We start from the raw sequence: 26,585 nt of genomic DNA on the forward strand, positions 1-26,585 counted from the left end.
GATATCTATGACAACATAGCTTCGGGGGGTATGTGGTGCCGGGGCGGGGGTTTTCTTCATCACCCTGGTAGCTGTGAGCGTGTCGAGAAGCAGCTCCACGCCCGAACAAGTCGGCGGACATGATGTTAACAGGGCAAATACATCAATGGGAAGAATGTAAGGTACAAGGGGGTACCGTCTGCCGCCACGGCCGAGGGCGAAAGCACGAGAACTTTCCAAACAAGGAGAGTCGGTCAGTGTTTAGCAAAAAGGAGCAAGGTTTAGGTGAACCTGATGAATTAGGATGGCTTGAAGGAAGTCATAGACAGAATGGCAACGTTTACATGGTTATGTAATGCCAGTTAGCCTAACCCCGCTCTCTTTGAAGAAGAGATACCAGGTGCACATATAGCAACATACAACTGTTGACTGTTCCATACCTCACATGGACATACAACTACTGTTCCACCGGTTAGCCTACTTTAGCTGTCTTTGGGCAGGAGATACCAGGTGCACATATAGCAACATACAACTGTTCACTGTTCCATACCTCACATGGACATACAACTACTGTTCCACCGGTTAGCCTACTTTAGCTGTCTTTGGGCAGGAGATACCAGGTGCACATATACTGTAGGAACATACAACTGTTGACTGTTCCATACCTCACATGGACATACAACTACTGTTCCACCAGTTAGCCTACTTTAGCTGTCTTTGGGCAGGAGATACCAGGTGCACACATATAGGAGCATACAACTGGTCACTGTTCCATACCTTACATGGACCTACAACTACCGTTCCCTTATATGCCAAATATGGAAATTCACTTTCTCATTCACGTCATGCAGTGATGCACAACAAATCCCCCTCTCATGCATTCATTCAATCGAGGGTCTCTAAAGAACCTCCTGCATATGTTTGGACCAGGGGAGGAACCCGGAGGAAAGGTTGAAGATGGCGGCACGACACCATGGATTCCCTCCCAACGGAGACAATCAAAGAGCTCGGATTACTCCGCCAGCGGAGTGGACTTGACCGAATCCTTTCGCCCGGAAAGGAGGAAGCAGAAGCAGAAGAGGAGGGAGCACAGAGGGGTCCGTGCTAGGCTAGCGGCTAAACCTACCCGGCCAGTCATACCGTCCGTCCTTCTGGCAATGCACCATCTTTGGACAATAAAACGAATCACGTAAGTCTTCTGAGGACATCTTGGTCTCTGCTGTGCAACTCGAGCAGCCGGACGGAGGACGGACTCGCGGCGGTGGAGTTTGTGTGTTAAACACTGGAAGAGTTTATGATCATTAAGTGCCGTCCTTTCTAGCCGCAGAGTTACGAGGGAGAACATGGAGACTCCGCGCAGAAAGGATCCAACCTCCTCCAGATCCACCAGGATACAACGAGAGGATCCGTCGAGCGCGTTGAGCCAGCAGAGCAGGTGGAGCCGAGTTTGATCTGAAGGTAACAACGTGAAGAGCCAAGTCAGAAGTAAAGTATGTTTTCTCTTATTTCACCCCCCTCCACTTCCACCTCCACCTCCCCTTAGTGGGTCATCCCCGTCTCTCCGCTCGAAATAACTTTTCACCTCCGAAATTCCTTCCAGAGACGTCCGTTACCTCTCGGCGCCCTTCAGAGAGGAGACCGCCATCCATATTTGATTCTCGTCTGAGCAGAAGTGGCAGTAATGTCTCCCGTAATCGCGGCGGGTGCAATCAGGCGGGTTAACGGTCGGACGCCAGCGTCCCGGGAGCGATATTGTATTTGGCAGCCGCGTCACATTTTTCGAAGCGAAAAATCTCCCTTTTTGATTTCCAGACAAGACGCTCTTGAGGTTTTTCGTTGACATTTAGATCAATTTTCCTTTTGTTTCCTCGCCTCTCGGTACCGAAGAAGGGATTTCCCTCCGTCTTAGATTTGATTGTTTTCACGTGTCTGTTTTAAAATGTGATGGATGTCAGAAACGCACTTCATGGTGGATGATCGCGGAGTGAATCGCAGATGGACTTGGTTAATTACACGTTTTTATGAGTGTGATATACCGGAGCCCGGAGGCGGAGTTTCTCGGACGCCAAATTCTCATTCACACGTCTTATAGAGACGCGCCATCGTTCACTCGATCATTCAAGACTCATAAAAACAGAAAAAATTAGCGCGTCTGATAGGAGCATACAACTGTCGCCCCTTTCGTTCTTATGTAACATCGAGACAAACAACCATTCACCCTCTGGTTCGAACGTCCCGTCGGCGATTGCAACCGTTCACACGTCACACAGAGACATACAAGTCTTGACCCTCACAAGCGAACAACCGTTCACACGTCACACAGAGACATACAAGTCTTGACCCTCGCGAGCTAATCCAGACCGGTCCAGGGGAGCAGCGCAAGGACGGGCTCCAGTCAAGGCGACTGTACGTTGTAAAAAAGGCGCCGCGCGAGAAAGGCCAACACCGACTGGAGAGGAAGAAGAAGAAGAAGAAGAAGAAGAGGGGGCGAGGGGGCGTCGGCGCTGAAATGCCTTCAATGTGTCATGTAATTGCGACAAGTGTGACGCTAAGCGGTGTTCTGACGGGCCAACGGTGGAAGTGCACTCCACTCACGCGTCAGGAGGGATATTACATTTGGCAGCCTCGTCACGTCTTTTCGTGAAAGCTTTTCCAGGGTGGAGGGGATTTGCCGACAAAAAGGTGCTTTTCTTTTTTTTTTCGCTTTCTTTTTCCAGCTCCGGACGACATACGACCTCTTCCTCTTCCCTCCTCGGCGAGGGAGGGGAGGCGCGGCTTCACGGGCGCCAGCCGAGCGAATCTGCACTGATAGGGATATTTGGTAAATCTGAGAATTCCTTCCTTGTTTTTCCCCTTTTTTTTACGGCGCAGACATAATTTTCCGCCGTCTCCTTTAGACGCGAGCCAATCCCCTTTCAGCGGGGCGCTCCGCTCGCGGCGAGGCTCCGCTCTTGAGATTATTCCTCGCAGATTGAAGTTCCCTGGCGCGACATCCCGTACGCATATGTGCGGCCATGTGACCGTGCATGCATATGTTTACGTTTTTTGGGTACGCGCTAGTTGCCGTGTGTCAGGGGCCCGGCGATCCCCCTAATCAGGCCTGACACCCAACCAGAACCCCCCTTCCACATGCCCTCCGCCACCCTGCGCTGATTTTCAACCTCGCCGGCAACCTCTGCGCTATCCTTCCACCGGGCTGACAGGGGCCAGACTGTCGATCCAATCAATGCACGCTGATGGCAAATCGTTTCCAGAGCAATGCCAGGCCCATTACTTCTCCGCCTCAAAACCGGGGTTTGGGGGGCTGGGGTTGGGGGTTCAGGCGAAATTGTCCAAAGCTGAACAAGAAGCCTGTGGCTTTTTACACCCACATGCTCTAAAGACACACACATCACACGACATTAGGGCGGGATTGTGACAGCGTAAGTGCAGTCATACCCAAACACCTTTATCGCTATCGTACGCATTGGACTCAACCGGTGCGCACACACACACACACACACACGCATGCACGTGTGCGCACACCCGAGGGAAATGAGGGATCTGGCCTAAGCAAACTCAGGATGCTGGGGAGCGTGGGCTCTAAAAACACCACTTCCGCAAGGGATCAGGTGACCTCTGATGATGGCTTGTGATCTTGGGTATTATCCTGGGGAGCAGTACCGTTGGACGTACAGTCGCAGAAGGAAGTCATCTGGGACTCCTTTAGGGGTGATTACAAACTGTGGTTACTTATGGCACATTCATCTACGTGGTCCATAGTGTACCCACAAGGTCCACTCCCCTTTGAATCCTAACTCTGGTTGCTTATGGCACATTCATCTACGTGGTCCATAGTGTACCTACAAGGTCCACTCCCCTTTGAATCCTAACTCAGGTTGCTTATGGCACATTCATCTACGTGGTCCATAGTGTACCTACAAGGTCCACTCCCCTTTGAATCCTAACTCAGGTTGCTTATGGCACATTCATCTACGTGGTCCATAGTGTACCCACAAGGTCCACTCCCCTTTGAATCCTAACTCAGGTTGCTTATGGCACATTCATCTACGTGGTCCATAGTGTACCTACAAGGCCCACTCCCCTTTGAATCCTAACTCTGGTTGCTTATGGCACATTCATCTGCGTGGTCCATAGTGTACCCACAAGGTCCACTCCCCTTTGAATCCTAACTCTGGTTGCTTATGGCACATTCATCTACGTGGTCCATAGTGTACCCACAAGGCCCACTCCCCTTTGAATCCTAACTCCCGCTTTGAGAAGAGTGATGACAGTCTTCTCTGCAACCCCCCTGAAATCCCAACCCTCCATTCACTTGCTCCATTTACTTGCTAACCTGGAGCCAAATGGAAACCCGGCCGCACCTTCCGCTCCTCTCCGAGAAAGCGATCCCTCGTTCGGTAGCCTGCGGCTCAGTCGGCGGAGCCCGGCGTCCCTCCAATTGGAAAGTTGGCGGTTCGATCGTCCGGCTCCTGAGCGGCTCTGTCTGGCGTCGGGCGCTTTGAAATTGAGGGTAGATAGCGCGCAAGCAGAGCGGGTAGACTAGCTGTGTCCCGTGCTCGGTGAGTTATTTATGACCGACACCCATAAAGTATCCCAAAATGCAGGGGGCGCCAGGCCGAGACCCCCCCCCGGGTCCCTGCTCGCGGCCTCGTCCGGCGTGCCGAAGGGAGATACCGCCGAAGAATTATGTTTTGTTTGTTTTAGTCGGAGGCCGTAGCGTACTTTATGACGTGGAAGGTCAACCGTCGAGTCGACTCCTATGTGCCGAGGCAGGGAAATATGAGTCTTTAAAGCGGCCTAATGTGATTCCCTCGCTGTCTCCGCTCGGGGGGCCGGGCCAAACTTGTTTCAACACACACAAACGGAACAGGGGCCAAAGCCGTAAATCAAAAGCCAAGTGATTTTCAAGGGGGGGGGGGGGGGGTCGGCGGTGACCTGTGGTCACGGACCGACAAAGCCGCCGTACTATCGCAGCAATTTCAATAAAAGCTCAAATCATAATAAATCAAAGGGCTTTTTCTCTCCGCGCCGATTCATCTGTAATCAAAAAAAAAAAAAAAAGAAAAATCCCGTCCCCGTGTCTTGACATATGCGCTCGCGCCGGGTTAAGGCAGGTCGGCGCGGCGCTTTTAATAAAGCTCCTCTTCATCGAAGGGTTGAAGATGCCCTCTGAGTGCTAATTCGCCGCTAACTCGCCGTGCCGAGACCGGGGAGAACACACATCTGGGAAAGCACGGCCGGGGCTTTCCTAGGATGGCGGCGGCGGCGGCGGCGGCGGCGGGGGTCGGGCTATCCGGGGACTCGATGGAAAGGGCAAACAAATGATTGCGGCGCGATGCGCGCCATGTGCCCCTCTTGGCCCCCGTCCAGTCCCGCTCAGCTGAGTCCTCGGACGCGGAGGCGGTCGGGGCTGTTGGCGGGGAAGCGGGGGGGGGGGGGGGGGGGGGGGGGGGGGGGATAATTGCCCCGGCGATGGCCGCATGGGAAAGATTTAGTGTTTCTAAGAACCGACAAATGTCAGAACACCCCTCTTCCTCACAGCCCGCCAGTTGTTCCCTTCATGGTCTCAACAGAGCGCCTTGTGGTCAGCGCGCCGAGGATTTCACACGTGATTATATGATATATGTACGAGCGCCGGCGCAAAGCTGTACAATCACTCTCTCTGTGTCTCCGTTTCTGGCTGGCGTCGCCCTCCCATCTCTGCACTCCGTCTCCTTCACCTCATCACCTCTTCGTGTCTCGCCGCCGCCGCCGCCGCCGCCGCCGCGAGGGTCGGGGAGGGGAGGGGAGGGGAGGAAGGTGGAATCCGCGAGAAGAAGCGCGTCGCAGCCGGATTTGTTTAACGTGGCCGGTTTACCCCCGGCGCGAGGAGGGCGCGCGCTCGGATTGGATGAATCTGTCAGCGCGAGTGTGTGTGTGTGTGATGCCGGTCGGCCTGTCGACGACTTCGACGGGAGACGCACACACACACACTCATCCATAGTGTGCTGGAGTGGTACTCCACTTTGATCTTGACACGGCGGGTCAGGCCCAATCCCAGATTTCTCTCTTTTCTTTTTCCCCCGTCTCCTCCAGCGCCGCCGCCGCCGCCGCCGCCGCCGCCGCCGCCCTTCCCCCCGCTGGCTCGCTCCCTCTCTGGCTCGGGCTTCATCCCTGCAGCCGTCTGGATGGCTGGCTTCGACAGCCTTGGGGTGTTTAGGTTTCTGGAGGGATCCCAATTTCCTCTTCTAATCATGACATCATCCCGCCTCAATAGGTTAAAGATGTGGTCCAGGATATTCCCTGCTTCCTTGTTTTGCAGCCTCCCATCAAATTACACACATTAGATGTTGCCAGCCGCGCCGACGGACCCCCGTTAGCTTGGAAAAGCGGCGGGAGGAGGTGCAAAATGAGGAAGGAATGCGCGCCGGGGTTGTCTCGCGCATCTTCTCCGAGGATACGTACGAGCGCCGTAACTCAATCGCGCCGTTCATCAGTAGTTCGGAGGCGGTCGCTCGGCCTCGGACTTGATTAGAGGCTGAGGCTGATTGGAGGCGAGGAGTAGCCGTGACCTGCCCGGCCCGTCAATAGCGGTTAGCTTCACCCGCTCCACCGATCGCAGCGGCGGCCTCCTCCTCCTTCCCCCCCCCTCGTCCTCCTGTTTGTGTTTTGTTTCACCTCCTGCGCTAAGTGAGATTGCAATCAAACTCTTCCTTTTTTTTTTCTTTTTTGTTTTTTTTTTCGCCCGTCGACATCTGCGGCAGGCCCAACCCAAGCGCGTAATGAAACGACGCCGCCGCCGCCGCAGCGGGTCCAGATACGATCAGCCTCGCCGTCGCCGGAGGAGTCGGGGGAGCCGGGGGGGGGGGGGGGGGGGCTAAGTCGCGGCGGCGTCCCCAGAATGAAGGGGGTTTCATTAAGTGGGCGGGGCTTGTTGGTTTGAGGACTACATCTTCATGTCAATCAGGGAAGCTAATTTAATGCTAAGCTCTAAGTGTAAGTACATCTCGGCCGACGGAAAGTGCAGTTGTCCTACCGTGACTGCACCTTCCCAGAGTGAGGTCACCCCAACATCCCCGACCCCCGACTCCCCCACAGCCTTCGCCTCGTGTTTGCATTTAGCTCGGCGGCGTGTTTTTAACAGAACAGCATGTTTCGCTAACCTTGTTTTAGCGTCGGGCCCGAACGGACCATGACCATCGCATTGTCGCATCAGCAACGCAAGAGTGCCGCTGGCAGTCGACCCCGTATGCCGTCATCCGCGGACGAGGTGCCGCTCGGCCGGGGCCGGAGGCCTCGGGAACGTGGAGGAAGAACCGTCATCTGATATCTAGATCGCTTATCTTGCAGTCAGGGAGGCGGAGCTCAGCCTGGATCCATCATGTATGACCATTCGCCGTCGCGTTCACATGTCTGAGCAATTTAGGGTATCCTAAAAGCCCCCCTGAGCTGGCGCCGTTAGCTGCTAGCTTTTAGCCTTTTGCCACATGGACCCGATGGTGAGCGGTCACTTCAGGAGCGCCCGCTATCCATCACGTCGCTCATCGCGGCGCGTTCCCCTATTAGCCGAGGCTAAAACTCCCGTCCACCTGTTCCCGCGGTGGCTAATGGCGAGGTCTCTTGGGCTCGACTCGGGGAAAGGTTCAGTCCGCGCCTTTTGCCCGGAAACCCGAGCCACTTCGGGGCAGGGGGCGGCTAATCCTCTTTAACAGATGAGGTCGAAGCGTCCACTCCCGGGCGCTCACGCCAGACTCGCCGGCAGACACGCTATACCCACATGCTAACGCTCCACACGTCCATCTTTTCACCTCGGCCAATCGTAAATCACCGGAAACCGCGTAAACGCGCCGTTTCTGGCCCTCGCAGGAATGCTAACCTGCTCATTAGCATCTTAGCGAGCGAGCGTTCGTCGCGGTCTTTTCACGCATCCGGCCCCGCCGTCACGCCGCTCGTGACATCCAGCGAGCGCGCCGGCGTGCAGCCGCCGTGTGTTTCGCATTAAGGAGCCGGAGAGTGATACTGCGCTTGAACCTGGCGTGTAGTAACCTTTACGGCGTCGTGAGAGGGGCTCGGAGTCAAACTCTCACAGCCGTTTTTAATCCCCCTCCCCGCGACTTTGTTCGTCTTTCTCCAAAGCCTCAACCAGGGGAAGCTATGTTTTGTTTTTTTGGTTTTTCCCACGATCCCCCCGCCGCTCGCCTGGGATCCACCGGCGAGTCGACCCCGACCCCGACTCCGACGCCGGACGTATCACGCGACGCGCCAGGCCATGACGGTTAGCATGCGTGCTGACGAGTTTACGAGAATATCTCCTCTTCTTTTTTTTATTTGCGGAATGAGAGAGGCGGCGGTGGTGGCGGCGGCGGCGGCGGCGGCGGCGGCGGCGGGGGGATTGGATTCCCCCGACCCTGCTGTTCCCAGCCGGTGTGGCTGTAGACAGCTGGGCGCCCGCTACAGTTAAGATCAGAGGCCGTGATAACCTGGGCCCTGATTTATGGAGAGCGAGCGGCCTCTGCAATCACCTAATGAGCTGGAGAACGCCGAGTGTTTACATGTTTATTAGAAAGCTAAAACCATCTGGGGAGGCTACCGTCCGAGCTCTGTCGCCCCTGCACCTTCCTACCTTCCCTCCTTCCTCGCTTCCTACCTATCTATCTGCAGAGTTTCTCCCTCGGTCTCTCCCTTCGCTGCCTCTCCTCCAACTATTACATCGCATTTCTTTCATACTTGTGTTATTACAACTAACTCTTGTGTTATTACTATGTTATTAACACTTGTGTTGTTTATACGTCTGGTACTACTACGTTTTAAATACTTTACGCCAGCATTTAGCATTTACATTCCAAGCATTTTTGTTGTGTTCATTGATTGATGTATTGTTTGCTTTTGTTTATCAACAACTAGTTATCTATAGTTTACATTTCTTTAACACACCGCCATTCACCGTACTCGTATTTGCTTTAGTTACGTTAATACTATTTTACAAATACTTGTATTACTATCATGTTAGTCGTACTTACCGTCCACTATCTAGGATTCAATCTAGTTTTACACTTATTACTAATTACCATTAAGATTGTCGCTATGCAACTAATACTGTAATACTGACTACCTGTCAATAAGCGATTGTAAACTGCAGATATCAGACAAACCCGGACGGATGGATCCATGAAAAGCTTTTGTTCTTGCAACATTTACAGGAATATATTGGCAAACATGAGATACTTTTATAAAAATCTTTGAATTAAACACACACCGGCAACAAATGTTTTTTTTTTTTTTTTCCGAACAGCGGCTTTAACACGAGGCTAAACGTTTTGGCGGCGTCAAGCTTGTTAGCTCCAAAAAAAAATCCATAAATTAGCCGCGGCGTTCAAAGCGTGTGGGAAAATTTAGCGGCTTATTTATGCAAAGGGAAAAAAAACTCTTTGAATCCCATCCATCTATCTATTACCATTTTTTTTTTTTTTTTCCTGCATTTAGTACATGTGGGAGTACAGCGAGTACCACAGCACAGAGAAGCGGTGTTGATGTAATAACACAGTCGTTTATGTGTAATGACGCTTCTGATTTACACACAGCGGAGACAAAATCCCGTTTCGCGCTTGGATCTCGACCACGACGGGGATCTCCCGCCGCTCGCGCCCTCCTGCTCGGCGCCGCCGTGACGTTTTCGGGAAGGAGGAAGGCCACGCCCCGGCCCGGCCCTGCGCGGCGTAAGTCCAGGACCGCGGCTTGATTTCACCCGGAGCATATTTACGTCCTTGGCCTTTACGCTAGCTTAGCGGAAAAAGATTCATGAAACGAAGCCGGGCTATTTTAGGGAAGCGGGTCATCGGCGGTTCAGGCGCGCTCTGCATATTTCCCCTCAGATTCACCTGATAACCGTCACTAAATTCAGGGTAATTGCACATAAAATACGCCTGACAGCTGATTCGAGCAAAGTGCGTGCAAAGACGGTGCCTGGGCGAGGGAGGCGGGGGGTTTTGGGTTCCGATCATAGATCCAGCGAAAAAACATTCGGGGGGAAAATGATTGAATTATTTTGTTTTTCGTCACCGATTTTTGATACCTGAGCCTTCCGGGACCTCTTCTTTTTACAGACCGATCGACGATCGGGTTTACCGAAAGAATAATCGATCGCGCCTCGTGGCGGTCCGCGTCACGTTGTTATGAAACTATTGATTTTTAGCAGAAATATGACCCCGATGTGGAAAATCGTGCAAAACGAGTGACAGTAACCGGGTGTATTAGCATGTGCTAAAGCTAATCTCATTGTAAGAGACCAAGGCACCGATCTGTCGCACATCTGGAAGCCAATGATGAAGCCAGAGAATTTCCTCGTGGCCTAAAATGCTAATAGTCTGACAGCTTATCGTCTGGCTCCATCAACAGCGTACACACACACACACACACACACACACACACACACACACACACACGCGGCGTCTGCGGAGGCTCTGTCATCCACGTCAGGATCAATCGTTGTCAGATCTTATCGTGGCAGCTGGACTCAGGCCTCCGTCCCCGCTTCGTCTCCAGTCGCCACCACGTTTTCCGAACCATCTCCGCGCTCGCCGGACGCTGTGGATCGCCGGGGACGCTGCAGTGCACATGCCAGGCCAGTAGGTGGCGCTGTGATTCTGAGAGGGTGCTTCCTGTCTGGGCGCCGTTGTTGTCACGACGGTCGGCCCAACGGCAAACGCCAATTGACTCCAACCTTGGTGCACGTTCCACAGGTTCACGGGTTACAGCCAAGGTTGGTCGACCATAACAACAACGACAGCCTTCATAGTACTCAAGAGTACTCTGGAGTACCCTGGAATTCTCCGGAGTACTCTGGAGTATGCTGGAATACTATGGAGGATGCCATTGACTCCAACCTTAGTGCACATGTCACAGGTTCACAGGTTACAGCCAAGGTTGGTCGTCCATAACAACGACAGCCTTCATAGTACTCCATTGTACTCCAGAGTACAATGGAGTACCATGGAATACTCCAGAGTATTGACTCCAGCCTACCATTGACTCCAACCTTAGTACACATGCCACAGGTTCACAGGTAACAGCCAAGGTTGGTCGACCATAACAACAATGGCAGCCCCCCATAGTACTCCAGAGTACTCCGGAGTACTCTGGAGTACTATGAAGGCTGCCATTGACTCCAATCTTAGTACACATGCCACAGGTTTAGGAATTACAGCCAAGGTTGGTCGACCATCACAACAATGGCAGCCCCGATAGTACTCCATAGTACTCCAGAGTACTATGGAGTACCCTGGAATACTCCAGAGTACTCTGGAGTACTATAGAGGCTACCATTGACTCCAACCTTAGTACACATGCCACAGGTTCACAGGTAACAGCCAAGGTTGGTCGACCATCACAACAACAGCCTTCATAGTACTCCATTGTACTCCAGAGTACTATGGAGTACCCTGGAATACTCCAGAGTACTCTGGAGTACTATAGAGGCTACCATTGACTCCAACCTTAGTACACATGCCACAGGTTCACAGGTAACAGCCAAGGTTGGTCGACCATCACAACAACAGCCTTCATAGTGCTCCATAGTACTCCAGAGTACTATGGAGTACCATGGAATACTCTGGAGTACTCTGGAGTTCTATGGAGGTTGCCATTGACTCCAACCTTTGTACACATGCCACAGGTTCACAGGTAACAGCCAAGGTTGGTCGATCATAACAACAATGGCAGCCCCCATAGTACTCCATAGTACTCCAGAGTACTATGGAGTACCATGGTATACTCCGGAGTACTCTGGAGTACTATAGAGGCTACCATTGACTCCAACCTTAGTACAGGTGCCAGAGGTTCAGGGGTTACAGCCAAGGTTGGTTGACCATAACAACAACAGCCTTCATAGTACTCCATTGTACTCCAGAGTACTATGGAGTACTTTGGAGTACTCTGGAGCAGTGGTCCCCTACCTTTTTGTACCAGGGAGCAGTTTTATGGATGAAAATGTTTCTGAGGACCGGTTAGAGGCCGGGGGCTCAAATGATAAACAAGTATTTTTATGTGTTTAATCGTTTTATTTTCATCTATTAAATAATTTTTATTTATTTTTATTTCTTTTTTTTTTTAATATTTAATCAGAGCACAACAGTTATACTTCATTTGGCCATTACAGTCATTTTGCACGACAATAAAAAATGATAAATCAATGATAAATAAAAATAAAGTTTTGAGGGTTTCATAGCTTCATTAGCTAGCTGCTCACTGCAAATAACGCATAGCGGGCGCAGAGCTTGCGTATCCCCGTTTGCGACGAACCCGTTACTTAGGTAGGAGTCTTGATATTTTCTTTTAAATTCCGCTTTCTTTTTGCTGGCAGTCTGCAACGTTTCTGCGGTTCACTCGTTTCCTCCCGAAAAAGCTCTCGGGCGGCTTTTGTTCCTGGCTCGTTGTTTTCAAGGGCTGGCTTGTGGTAACTGATGTGTGAAATGGCGCGATAGGAGTAAGTGCACTACCAAGGTGACGGGGGAAACAGTCATTTTTCAAAATAAGACACGGAAGGTCTGGACCAAGAAAGATTTACTTTGTGGGCCGCTACCAAATGGTGGTACCAAAATGGGGGTTGGGGATCCCTGCTCTTGAGTACAGTATACCCTTGTTTTTGGCTGGGGTTACGTTCCAAAAAGAACCCGTGATAGGCAAAATCCATGAAGTAGAAACCTTTATTTTTTTTACAATTATTAAACAATTAAATACTCTATTATACATCGCTGTTGTCGTCCTTATGTTTTTTTTTTCTTCCTTCTTTATGGAACGAACGGATGATTCATTCGTTCCGTAATGCCGACCTGCAGCCGCATAGCTTTTAGCTTCCCTTAGCATGTCCAGAAGTTTAACTTTATCTGCGATAGATAGCATCTTCCTGCCGCAGGTGCTTTTGTCGCTCCGGAGCGTTTTGTCAACATTACTGGTTTTTATCGAAATCGCAAGAGTATTTGCACGTACGTCATGTAAATTCGGCGAGCTGTTTTACGTACGTGTACATATTAAACCGCAACGTTATTGACGCACAGGTAGAGAAGAAGCGGAGTGACTTTTTTAGCCAATCAGAATGCAGAACACAATGCACCATGCAAATCCGTGAAGTAGCGAAACCGTGGAAAGTAAACCGCGTTCTAGCGAGGGATCACTGTTCTGGGCTGAACTCCCAGTGGACTCTCCGTGTAGTTCAGGGTCACTCCAAGCAGTAACTCCACCTTCTTACGAACACCCGATTGCTCGCCGTTGTTGACGTTTACAGTTCTACGCGTTTTAGTTCAGCGCAAAAATCCCAGCGCCGCCTACCGGCCCGACACGTGCGCCGCTACATCGATCGTGTTTCCTACAGTTTGTTGGAACCGGAGAAGCCTCTGGGATGAGAGGGGGAGCATCTTCAAGGAAAGAGTCCAAGTCCATTTGCCAGGATTTGACAACAACACACACACAGATACGCAACCACAGATGTGAAGCAGCAACAGTTTTACAAAGCTTCTGGCAAGTACGTTAGCGATGCTAAAAAAGAAAAAGCCAAATCATCAGAGTCCGCCGCCCCCTCTCCTCGGCTGCCCTTAAAGGACGCCTGGCTGACGCTCCTGACCAGCCCCTGCTCCTACAAATCACTCATTTTAATACAATTACCTCCCGCTCCCTTCCTGCACATGGCTGGGTGCGAGTGTCGCCCGTCTGCCTGCCATTGTGTGCTAATTTTAGGGCCCATTATTTGCTGTAACAAATGTGCCGTGGGCAGAGTCACTTTCACATTAATAGTTTGCACCCAGAGGGGAAGTCTTCCCCCTCATCATGGATCAAAGGTCTCCTCTATTGTATGTTACTTCCTGTTACCCTTTTTAGTCACGCCGTGTTGTTTTTTCTCGCTTTCTTAACCTGGAACGAGACTACTCGAGCCGTCCGAGGGCTCCTGCGGCCCAAGATTAGACTCCGGCGCGAGTAGGCGCCCCTTTAGCGCGAACGCCGAAGGTAAAACCGCGAGGTACCCGAAGCGAAAGCTCGCGCCGGTGATATCGAGTGTCCGCAGATGGAAAGGGAAACCCGAGATCCATTGTTGTACTGTCAGCAGACGTCTCCCGCTTTGATGAAACGCCTCGTCACCTCAACCCCCGCCACCTTCCTGCGGTTCAAACCCCCGCAGATTGTCAAGAATAGAAGGCCGCCGCGGAGATTAGCGAGACTCCGGCGTTTCCAGAATCAGCCTTTTTTCGAGGGGAACTGGGCGGCTCTGGATGTGGCCGACTCACAAGACCCCTCCTGGTGCAGGAAGCTACGAAGAATTTAGCCAAAGTCAGCGGGAGAACAGAAAGTATGAGGTAAAGGTGATTCTCGGACCACCCGCGCCACTCGTCAGACGTAGTTCCGATGAGCTAGCGGCGCAACCGTCCAAGATTTTCGACGTTACCGGCGGAAAGCCGGTCCCGGTTGAAGTGCCCGAGACCTCATCCGAGAAGCCGGCACATGTGCGACTTTTGCGCTAATTTTGTTTTGTTTTTCAGGAAGACACCAGGTGGCGGAGAGAGGATGGAAAACTGTATTCTCGGTGGTTCCCTGCCGGAATAATCTTAACCTCCATTAGCCGTAAGCGGATGATGCCGCTAGCTGTTTAATCAAACGCTTATTGTTAGCATCCATTGTTTTCTGGCGTCCCGTTTCCCGGCGTCCGACTCGACGCTGGATCGCGCAGATGTTGGACTGGTTTTACCGTCTTAGTCTCAGTCTGAGTCACCTCACACAGTCAGCGGATTCAGCCCGGCAGAAAACGCAAATGATAAAGATCGGACCGCGTCGGCTCGAACATCGGTTTCTAGCTGTTGTGACGCGTGAATCCCGATTTGTGTTTGTCGTGTAGCGGGTGAATAATTAATGAATGATAATCAATGAGGAAATAAAAGAAAAACAGCTTTGTTCAAAAATGATACCCTAGCCGACGGCAGGATATGAAGAGCAAGGTTTCCACCCGAGCCAGGAAGTCAGATTCCGGTCATCCTGTAATTAGGCCCGCGCAGAAAGTGAAAGAGATGGCGGCTCTGCGCCGGAGTGTGTCATCTTCAGCTGTGCGCGTTACGTGTCCGTGCTAACGGACGCCGTGGGACGGGTTCGCTCGGGATGCTGGAGGCCCAAAAATCCCCCCTCTTCGCAATCAAGGCAGATGATGTCACAGAAAAAGCGCAGTTCCTCGCGAGGACGACCGCGGACGACACGAACGGGTTTCCCGAAGTGAAGTGAAATCGACGGAAGGAGTGGCAAAGAGTCGTCGACACCTCGCCGGGAGGAAGTGCCGCTCCTACAGGATAGGGAGGCTTTCAAAGTAAAGGCTGGCTCAGAGCGAGGCGAAGCTGCATTTACCTGTCTGGGCTTTGGGTACATGGGTTATGTGGCGGTGCAGTTTGGGGCGAATGCGCCGTTCGAAAGTCATTCATTCACCATCACCGTCACCGGAGCCTATCAAGGCTGTCATTGGATGAGAGACGGGGTTCGCCTTGGATTGGTCGATCACCAGGCCACATACCGTACAGAGGCATACAACTACTGAGCCTCTCAGTCAGACGTTGTAAAAAGACATACAAACATCAGGAGAGGGTCAACACTTGTATGCTTCTATAATGTGTGACTGCGCAATTATACAAGTTTGGACAATTTAGGTTCTCCAAACAACCTTCTTGCTGCTTCTTTTTTGAAGTATGTATTTACATAAAGATATATGTATATGCGAATTTCTGACTATATAAAATGCTGTTTACACTTTCTTTCAGTGCCGGTATCAGTCAGTCCTCAGACTCGTGCGTTTGCATACGAGCCGTTGACCTCCAACCTGAGTCACATGAGTAGGTGTCCGACAGTCACCCGTGGCAACCAGGCGGAAATCAAGTTCTGCTTGAGCTCCTGAGGCGAGAAGCTCCCAGACAAGGGCTGTCTTTCATTAACCCGGATCTCCTGGAGACGCTCACGGGGTATTTCTTGGATTTCTCGCTGGACGCTGCCTTCTTTTTTTCCCCCTGCCTGAGCGCCAAAGCCTGCACATCCACCCCCTTCCTCCTCCTCCTCCTCCTCCTCCTCGTCCTCCTCCTCCACCCAGACAATGAGTTGTTAGATCCACACGGGGCTCTGCTCGGGAGAAGGAGCCACAGACAAATTGACTTTATCCTCCGTCGGGAAAGTTCAGAGGTCTGACAGACGGACGGACGGGGGAACAATATCTCTGAGCGTCTTTATGTCACGGAGTCGCGGGCCATCTCGTGGGGCATGTTAAGGGAGCGGGGTTCAGAGGCGGCGGGGGGTTAGCCGAAGACCGAAGGGGCGGGGGGCAGGTCACGGCGCCCTCGGGCAGGTGGGGGTGGGCTCCGGAGTTAATTGGTAGTTTGGGGTTTGATGGTGAGTGGCGCTGACAGGCCTGCGTGGACCAGACTCCGCGAGGCCCCTGCCGCATGTCCGTGGCGTCGCAGGGCGCAGCGGCGACCGTCACCGCTGAAAGAAACCCAGGAGAGCCGGAGAAAGAGGAGGCGTCACAGGAGAAGACCTCGGTCCTTGGAACTCCTCCTCCGAGGGACCGTCTCCCAATTTCGAGATTGCGGTTTCTCTCGAAGAAGCAGCTCCGCTAGCCCCTAGTTAGCGGAGATGTTTTCCGAAGTCGTACAGCTCATGGGGAGGTATCTAAATGTTCAATCAAAAGACAGTTGGTTTGAAGCGTTGACGATCTTTTGATAAGGATAAAAGGGCTTCCTCTTCTGAGACACCACCTCTACCTTCTCCCCCGGGCGTTGCCATCTCGTAGCTTCCCGTGGGCGTGACTCAACTCCTTCGGCGTCGCTTACCGAGCCACGCTAGCATAACTGTCGTTGCATTAGCAATGTCACCGCCCCTCCCAACCGGTCAAGACAGAAGGCCGCCCGAGGGCAGCGTTTCCTCGGCTTCCCCCCTGCTCCTCGGAGGGGGAACAAGGGGGTTTCTGTAAATCATTTCAGAAAGTGTGGTCTAGATCTACTCCACATGGAAAGTGTCATCAGACAACCGTGCTGTGATTTGGAACCGTATAAATAAAACCTGACTCGGCTTCCACGGCGCTCCGAAGGAAGCCCTCCCCCCTCCTCCCGCTCCCTCTGTCAGTGTTTCATCCTCGTACGAAAGTGTTAATCCGCGGGGGAATACTCGGCTCGCTTGTCACGCAAACTCCCCCGGACGAGCGGGAGCGAGGAGGCCTGCGAGCGGCTCTTCGGTAGCATGACGCTGCCGTGACTCAGACCAGCCCTGGTTCTAATTGTGGCCCGAAGGAAAGCGCTGTAGCCGGGGTGCAGGTCACCCCGGGCCCCAGGAAGGTTACGCTAGCCCTCTTAAACCTGTTGTTGCCTGGCGCTCACATAAAGATTACACCTCGTAAATACGGGCGGCGAGGGAGTGTGTGAGGCAGGACAGAGTCGGTCGTTCCTCTGAACTCTGCCCTTTCAACTCGCGGTCACCTTGATCCCGCCGCCGACGGCCTGTTAGCTCGTCGGCTTACGCGCCGCGCGAGGCGGGTGACGAGCGGGAACGCCCCTTCGGCGCCTCGACTTTTTTTGGGAAACGTCGCCCCCCCCTTTGAAGCGCGAACCTCTCCGCGCCCTTTACTCGGGTTGTTATATACTCGCCGGGTCGCGAGGGGGTCCAACATGGCCGACGCCTTTGGAAAAATATGACGTCAGCGCGTACAAACAGATCCCACGGGGGGGGATATCGCCCGATGCTACCCGAATGGGGTTTTGTTTTGTTTTCGGCGGTGGCGGTAGAGGTGGGGGGGGGAGTGCGCGGGGGGGGGGTTATTTTCCTAAACCAAACCGCGCCGTCACGTTGACTCAGCCTGACTCACGCTTCGAAAATGTGGCTGCAAACTGGGAACAGGAGCGTCGCGTTGTAAAAATCTACCGTCGCTCTCGTCGAGCCGGAGTGGCCTCCCTGGACGGTTTGGGGGGTCGGAGGGCCTCGGGGGTCGCGGGGCGGCGGTCCGACCTCCACGTTTTCCATTTGCGCGGATGGAGTAAGGCTTTAAATCCATTTCTCCGGATGAGTACCCGTTTTAAAGGTTTTATCGATGTTTTCCGATCAGAATCCAGTCCCAGACCACCAGTCGCCCCTTGCTCCACCACCACCACCACCACCCCTCTATTGATTTTCTTTGCCTGCTCTCTAGAGCCGGTTACCACTTGTGTGTGAAGAGTTTTGTTTGCGCAAACGCGAGGCGGTATGAAGAGGACGTGGGGGGGGGGGGGGGGGGGAAGGCGCCCCGGAACCAGCGCGTGTTTTCGCTCTAGAACATGTTTGTTCAGTTCGAGAGGTGCCGCGTTACTCCCCTCCGCTCCCCCTCTCCTTTTTCTGGCCGCCCCCCCCTTCCCCCCTTCTTTGGTTTCCCAGGGACCGATGTGGGAACAATGGATGCACAATTAACGTGGGCCAGGCACCGGAGAGCGAGCGTTTGATGTTCCCGTCGAGTGGCCTCCTTGCTGAGGGTAGGAAGGCAGCGCTTGGCTTCATTCAGGCTTTATGTGTTTACCTTCTTTCCGAGACGTCGGCTCCCAGATTATTAGAGTTGGGGCCATTAATAAGCCGATTGCAGCTGCAATATGCCAGAACTGATGTTTGAAAAGCCAAGGCCCTCATTATGTCGCTGTGGCCCAAAATAGGGAGACAAAGAACAGGAGGCATGCTTTTAGCCTTCACTTTTTTTTTCCCTGCTCCTCTTCACTCTCATTTACTTACGTGGCTCTTGGCCTTCCGCATGGGGGGAAAATCCGATCTGGTCACGTGTCCCCGACAAAAGACTGCAGGGGCGACGGCGGGGGGAAGGGAAGGGAAGGGGAGGGGATCTCTTCCCGAAAACAAATTCGTCGTCCGCATTCGGATGATGACGGACTGGACGAACGGACGACTTCCGAAGCCGGCATTGGTCGGACGTCCGTGTCCGATTCTTCGGTTCTGACCCAAGTGTGAAAGCACCTCACCCCGTTTCCTTGTTTTACATGTGAACAGAGAAGTCGAGGCCACTCGGGCATCCCGTCCAGGATTGGCGCCGAAAGAAAATGACGGCAAAGTTTCGAGGTGAAAACGCGAAAACCCGTGTCGCGTTCTAGTCGTCCGTCTAATGAAGAGCGGCGTCTGAAGACGGGACGGTGCAGAAAACGCAACAATAACGGACTCCTGAGTGCAAAAGAGTACTTTGACTTGTATGACTCATAGTCCACATTGGAACTATCCTTCCGTGCAGGTCCAGGTGGCTCCAAGCGGTACTTGTTGATATTTATATTCATCGTAGTACCCGTGTTTGTTATCGCGCCCAGACAGGAACTTGTGTCTACTCACGCTTGAGTTTTAGTCCACTTCTAAATCACAACACCAACTGCTGGCTGAATGCTTTGCAAAGAGCTCGCCGTCTGCCAGGGGAACTATTTGGAGGCGACAGAAAAAACGAAACGACGTTGTTTTGCAGCTGCAGCGTCAGTTTAAACATCTAGAAGTGTTCCAAATAGAGCCGTGGTACAGATGCCCTTTATCTCTATCCATATCAGGGGAGTAAGTGACGCTAGTGTGAAGTAGGGATCCCTCAGGGGTTCGTGTTGGCTCTCTTTTCATTCAGCCTTTATATTAATTATCTCTTTCATCGCACGCACTCAGCTAACAAGGATTTCAGGAAAACATCTAAATTGTCTTGCCCGGCCGTCAGTACGTCCAAAGGTTTTATCGTGTGCTAGCGAAGCACTTGTACGCGGGGCCATTGTCGTCACGGTAGCCGACACCAAAAAACCCGTTAAGAGGCGCAATTTAATTACCATCGCTGGGCTACCGGAGCGATACGGCAGCCGTGACAAGCTACAATTATGTTTTAATTTCCGTTTGGGTAATAATTTGAAGTGGATCGAGGACATAACCGTGTACTTTGTGTATTGAGCGTATGTTCGTTGGCTCTTTTTGGACAATCCCCCTCAAGGGAGTACAGCTAGTGTAATACTTGTCCACCACCCATATGATGGAAGATCATCAAGTATGATAAAAGACCTGTTGGTCCACTGGGTCCCTCAAAATGTCAAAATCATGCCGCATTGAAAGGTACTCACGAATCTATTAACGGTTTACCATTGAGCCGTGACATATTTGATGGCGGAGCAAATAATTTGCCAGCTGGTTACCGCAGTTGGGAAGGATGACTCAGATATTTGGAGGTTTTCCAGAAACATCAAGAAGGAGCAAAAAATAAATCAAATCATTAAAAGAATGGGAATGCGTCCGCTGGAGAGGCCGAGACGGAGGAAACCGGCGGACACGAGGAGTTCAGCCGATTCACCGTAAAACGTGGCCACGGCGAGGAAGGACATTCAATTGCGCGCATGCTTTCTGCGCGCACAATGGCCAATCTGGGGTGGAAAAAAAAATACCGGTGAGCCATGAATTGGCTTCGGTCGGCTGCCCTGGCAACCCAGGAGGTGAGCGGCGACCATCACAAAGCAAGCGGAGGTGAGCTTCACGTGGACATCAACCGGTTTCGGGTTTTCCCTTGTTTTATTCTTTCCAAATCCAGTACCTCCACCCGGCGACGAGGAGATGTCGCGCCTCCCGAGGCGAAAAACACAGCGCCTGCGCGAACGAGCCTGCGCCGCGACTAAAGAAGCAAACATCCTCGCAAAGTAGAGGCACAATGCAGAGGCGGCGGCAGGTGGTTCCTCCAAATTCTGTTGTACCGCCGGAGTCTTTGATCAGTGCGAAGGGTGCGGGGGGTGCCGGCGGAGGGCAGCCAGGGTTCCGCGGCTTGTTTTCATAAGAGATGAGAGGGGGAGGCGGCCGCCTTGTCGGCTACAAATGTGTTGCTTTGTCGAGGCGCGGATCCAAGGAAGCGCGAAGTGAGAGGTAATGAGGCCGTTGGATCTTCTTCTGTTCTGGGAAGAAGGTAGACTAGTACTGATCGAAGCCAGAATGGGTTTCCCGGCACGGGAAGAGGCGACGGAGCGACGGGTAGCCACCGACACATCGGTTCACTTGTACGACAGGTTGAAGTCCTCGGTCGGTAAATGGGCGCGCAACGTTTTGGATGCGCGATGGATCAGAGCATACCGACTCAGGCGTGTCCCAAAGTAGAGACAAGCGATTTGCTAATGCATTGCGCCATCTCTTCCGTAAGCTGGGTGAGTATGTTTGGTCTGCAGGTGCCAGGAAAACTCGGGCACCTTTGCGCGGGTTCCAATAAAGAATATAAACACACGGCTTGCGTATTCACAGCTGCTGCAGGGCTTCCAAACGGATTTTCCGGCTTCATCGCCCGTCCGACGGTGTTTAATCCCGGCGCTCTTCTTCTCCCGGCCTTCGCCAAGTTTTCGATGAGTTGCCCAAACACTGGCTGTGAACGTATGTTTCCCGCCAGGCGCAGATAACGAAGGCCATCTGCTCGCGCAGCGCGTTACCGAAACGGAAATCGGACGTCGGCTCCTTGCGGGAGGCGAACGTAAACACGTCTGGTGCTCGTCTTAAGTCATACCAGACTCGCCTCGTATCCTCCGGCCGCATCTTCTCCTTTTTACCACTTTCGGTTTCGGGGCAATTGAAGCGGCGGCGAGGTGAGGCCGAGCCGATGGCCGGGAGGGAGCGACGGAACGGCGAGCATACCCTTGGATCCAGGCGCCGTCCAGGACCGAGACGGTTGCTTCTACCCGCGATCCAGCTGTGCTACCGAGGTTCGGAAAGCGAGCGGAAGTTCTCAGGTGCTCCGAGTGTCGAGTCACGATTGTGTTCTCCTGATTGACAGATGGGAGGAGGCCCAGGGGGAGGAAGAGGAGGGGAAGGAGGGTCGCGAGCAGCGACTCCGTCCCCGGCGAGGAGAAGGGGAAGAAAAGGCAAACACACTGAGGAGGAAAAATGAGGTTCTTTGTCGAGGACCAAGGAAACATTGGTTGATTTGTGGGTCAGATAAGAACGACGGATAAAGGCTTTGATAGATGAATTGGTCTCAGCAGTTGGGGTTTTATAAGGGGTGTGTGCGCTTGTGTGTGTGTGTGTGTGTGTGTGTGTGTGTGTGTGCGCGCGAGAGCCAGCGCTCGTATTTTATACAGATGGCCGACTGCATGTGGCTTTCATTGTGTACAGTTGTCATATATTTTCATTTATGTATGCGTAAATATATATGTACATTTAAGTAAGTATGTTTATATTCAATTGTGCATATATACTGTGTGTGTGTGTGTGTGTGTGTGTCCTCGTATTTTACATGTGTGTGTTTGAATGTTTACAGTTGCGTACATTTTTGTACATATACATCAATATGTAGATATTCTTTAACAGTACATATCTTCTAGTATTGTGTCTAAATGATGAGTGTGTGTGTGTGCGTGTGTGTGTTTGTGTGTGTTTGTGAGTGTGTGCTCGTATTTTCTGCATGTGTGTTTGGCTGCGGGTGTGTTTTCACTTGTCATATATATTTACATCAGTGTATGTGTACATATATACAAACATAGAAACACGTTTATTTACATTATGTATATAATACTATTTTGTCTAAATCATTTGGTTTGCATACGTGCGTGCGCACGCACGTGCGTGTGTGTGTATTATCCACAGATGGCTGCATGTGTGTTTGACTGTGAATATGTACAACTGTAATATAAATATTTACATTTATGCATATATATATATATACATATCAATTTCAGTAAACATGTGCCTTTACAGTTTATATTCTAGTATATGACTATATAAGTGTGTGTGTGTGTGTGTGTGTGTACGTGTGTGTGTGCGTGCATTTGTGGGATCATACTTGCTACATTTTGCTGATTGCATGTGTGTTTGAATATGAAGGTTATTTAATTTTATTTATGTAATTAACATATAATATAATTCATATCTTCTGCTATTCATATATTCTACTGCTTTCTGTGTATGATCTTGTGTGTGTGTGTGTGTGTGTGTGTGTGTGTGTGTTGGTGTGTGTTTGTGTGTGTGCATGCACATATTCCTCACAGATGTCCTCCTGCGTGTGTGTTTGAATGTGTATATATACAGTTGTCGTGTATATTTACATTTATATACACATGTTTATTTACTGTATGTATTCAGCTATTGTGCCACCAGTATGAGTGAGTGTGTGTGCATGTGTGTGTGTGAGTGCTATATGCATGTGTGTGTGTGTGTATAAACACTGCATGCATGTGTGTGTGAAAGCAATTATATACCCTTTTTTATAATACATTTAAATTCATGTTTGTATATATACATATATATATATGTTCATTTACATATATTCATGTGACCGTGTGTGTATGTGCATGTATGTGTGTGTGTGTGTGTGTGTGTGTGTGTGCATGAAAGCGATCATGTACACTTGTCATATACATTTAAATTCATGTATTTATACATATATATGTTCCTTTACGCTTAATATTTATGTGGCCATGTGTGTGTGTCTGTGTGTATGCATGTGTGTGTGTACGAGCACCACATGCACGTGTGTGTAAAAGCGATCGTATACACTTCACATATATATTTAAATTCATTTATTTATACATGTATATATATATATATATATGCTCCTTTACACATTACATTTATGTGAGGGTGTATATGTGTATGCATGTGTGTGTGTGTGTGTGTGTGTGTGTGTGTGTGTGTGTATGCATGTGTGTGTGTGCAAGTGCTGCATGCACATGTGTGTGAAAGCGATTGTGTACTCATGTAATTTACATTTCATGTATATGTGCATATATATGTTCCTTTACACATCATATTTATGTGACCATGTGTGTGTGTGTATGTGTGTGTGTTTATATGTATGTGTATGTGTGTGTGTGTGCGTGTGCGTGTGTGTGTGTGTGTGTTTACCCAAATCAACAGTGTCACGTGCACACACATTAATCGTGTTCTCACCTGCTGCAGGTGTTTAAGCTCCGCCCCCTCAGATTACCATCCAGCTAACGCTAACGCTAATTGTCCTCCTCCAGGGCTGGAGATGGAAAGGCGCTGAGCTTCTTCTTCTCCTCCAGTTCTCCAGGCCTCAGATGGACGGATGGATGGATGGACGGATGGACGGATGGATGGATCATCTCCCCAGGTGTTTGCACGGGGCTGGGGGTGTATTAGCATGCGCGGCACATTTCCAAAACACACACTATAGAATAAAATAAAAAGAAATTCCATCCAGATTATTCAGATATAATTCAATCCAGATTAGCGCAGACCTGTTTGGGGTCTGAGAAGTTTAAAACATAATTCCTGTGGCATTTAGGAGAGTCAGCGTCTGTAAACCTGTGTTTAACTGGAGGAGGACCAGAAGGAGGAGGGGGGGTCCTGGGAAAAGTCCCGGGTCGGGACCACGGAGAGGTTCGAGAAGAAGCCCTGGACCAGACTGACATCTGAAGGAGCTCAGGGGACATTACATAACGCCGGGCGTGGAAGAGGAGGAAAAAGAGAAGAAGAAGAGAAAGATGATAGAACGGGATCAAATGTGGTGGAAATGAAGAAGATCTGGATGGAATGGAAGATAGAAGATTGGAAGGAAGAAAAGAGAAGAATGCAGAAGATGTGATGTAGGACACTTTGGATGGAAGAAGGTAGAAGAAATAAGACAGGATGTGTTAAAACCCGGCGTATCGTTTCATAGATTGGAAAAGGAAGGAGGATCAATCACTGGATTGATAGATTGATTTTGCACGAGCTTCTCTGTGAAAGCGCGATGGAGCGCCTTTTCCCGACCCGCGCTATCGAGCCGGGTGTGTGTGTGTGTGTGTGTGTGTGTGTGTGTGTGTGTGTGTGTGTGTGTGTGTGTGTGTGTGTGTTTGCGTGTGTATGTGTGTGTGTGTGTGTGTGTGCGCGTCGAAGCGGCAGTAACAACACAAAAAAAGAAAATGCTTCCACTGTAATAATAGTATTAATACTAATAATGATAATTGTTAATCATAATAATTTGTGCATAATAATGATATTATAATAATATGTTAATAATAATAATAGTGTGTTAACAATAATAATAATGGTATTATAATAATATGTTAATAATAATAATAGTGTCTTCCTAATAATAATAATAATAATATAATCATAGCAGTAATAGTAGTTAAAACAGTAATAATTATAATTATGATAGTAGAATTACTATCAATAATTTTATTAATAAAATTAGTACCAACAACAGTAATAAAAATACGCTGATAATAATTGCAACAATATTAATAAGATTTTAAACAACACAATAAGACTAATTTTACGCTGATGATAATAACAAGATCCATTCTGAAATTAAAACAGTAATAATAGTACTTTAATAAATAAAACACAACTGTAATAATAATAATAATAATAGTTTTATTATAACCTGAATTCTTACTTCTCAGTGAAAGTGTCATATTTAAAAAAAAATCTGATAACAATTAAAATAACAATCATATTAACGTTTAGAATTACTTCCATTTTAATGACGTTTTAATTCCACATTTAAACGTTTAGAATCTCGAAGTTTCAACGCGATATTTACATGTTTAGTGACGAGATGCAGGTGAGAAGGTCTGAGAGCGGCCTTCAGCGCGGATGGACGGATGAGACCAGGAGAAGAAGAAGAAGGAGAAGAAGAAGAAGAAGGGGGTCGGTCTTTGGAAGTGACAGGACGTGTAACTTCCACGGCTGATCACGTCAAAATCGATTAGATCCGGAAAGCATCGATTAGAAATTCCTCAAATCCCGTCCGCGTGGAATAATTCCTCCATTTGTAAAACGTCTGACGGCTCTCCTCCTCCTCCTCCTCCTCCTCCTCCTTCTTCTTCTTCTTCTTCTTGTTTTCTTTTTCTCCTTCTTCTTCATCATCTTCCTCTTCTCTATTTCTGACGCGGCGGCGGCGGCGGCGGGACGCGCCGCGGGCCCCGAGCGCCATGCAGTGGCGGGAACCGCGTCTTCTTTTGAAAAGCTTCACTCTATTATTATTATTATTATTATTATTATTATTATTTATATTTAAAAAAAAAAAACAAAAAAAAAACAGGACACGCACGGAGCATTTAAAAAAAACAAAACATACGTATTCATGCGTTATTACTGTTATTACTATGTTATTAACGCGTTATTCACACCGAGCGCGGATTTGATTTGATGTTTTTCCTCGTTATTTCTATTTTTATTTTTACTTCTTCGAGAGAAAAAAAAAGAGAGAGAAGAAGAAGAAGAAGAAGAAAAAAGGGAAGAAAGGATGGAGGAGGGAGGAAGTCTAACAGCATAATTGGCCCCATCAAGTCCAATTGATACAATAACATCCCATCGGACGGTTCAAAGAGACCTCTCTCTCTTTCTTTTTCTTTCTCTCTCTCTCTCCAGAGGATGAGGGGGGTCACAAGGACCATCCTGCAGGAGTGGGGTGAAGGAGGTGAAGGAGGTGAAGGAGGTGAAGGAGGTGAAGGAGGAGGTGGAGGTGGAGAAGACGTCGCCTCTAATCAGCAGAAAATGCTTCACGTCAGCGCGAGAAGATGATGTTTTCAGAAATCTGGAAATTAATTTTGTTCTTTTGCTGAGGAGCAACCCCTCCATCCATCCATCCATCCATCCATCCATCCATCCATCCATCCATCCATCCATCCATCCATCCATCCATCCATCTTCTCCATGTCTTC

The 26,585-nt window shown here is 50.2% G+C and overlaps 1 long non-coding RNA gene across 1 annotated transcript; it reads left to right on the forward strand.

Moving 5' to 3' along the window:
• Nucleotides 1-1,123: 1,123 nt before the first annotated feature.
• On the forward strand, nt 1,124-24,714 carry LOC147230911 (uncharacterized). The gene is made up of 4 exons (XR_015106637.1): nt 1,124-1,168; nt 1,301-1,437; nt 23,934-24,043; nt 24,218-24,714. It is a non-coding gene; the product is annotated as an uncharacterized LOC147230911 (long non-coding RNA).
• The last annotated feature ends 1,871 nt before the right edge of the window (nt 24,715-26,585 follow it).

The sequence above is a fragment of the Fistularia commersonii genome, chromosome 9 (genome assembly GCF_037954325.1).
Source record: "Fistularia commersonii isolate RoL2024-O1a breed Wild chromosome 9, RoL_Fcom_v1.0, whole genome shotgun sequence".
NCBI classification, from domain to species: domain Eukaryota; kingdom Metazoa; phylum Chordata; class Actinopteri; order Syngnathiformes; family Fistulariidae; genus Fistularia; species Fistularia commersonii.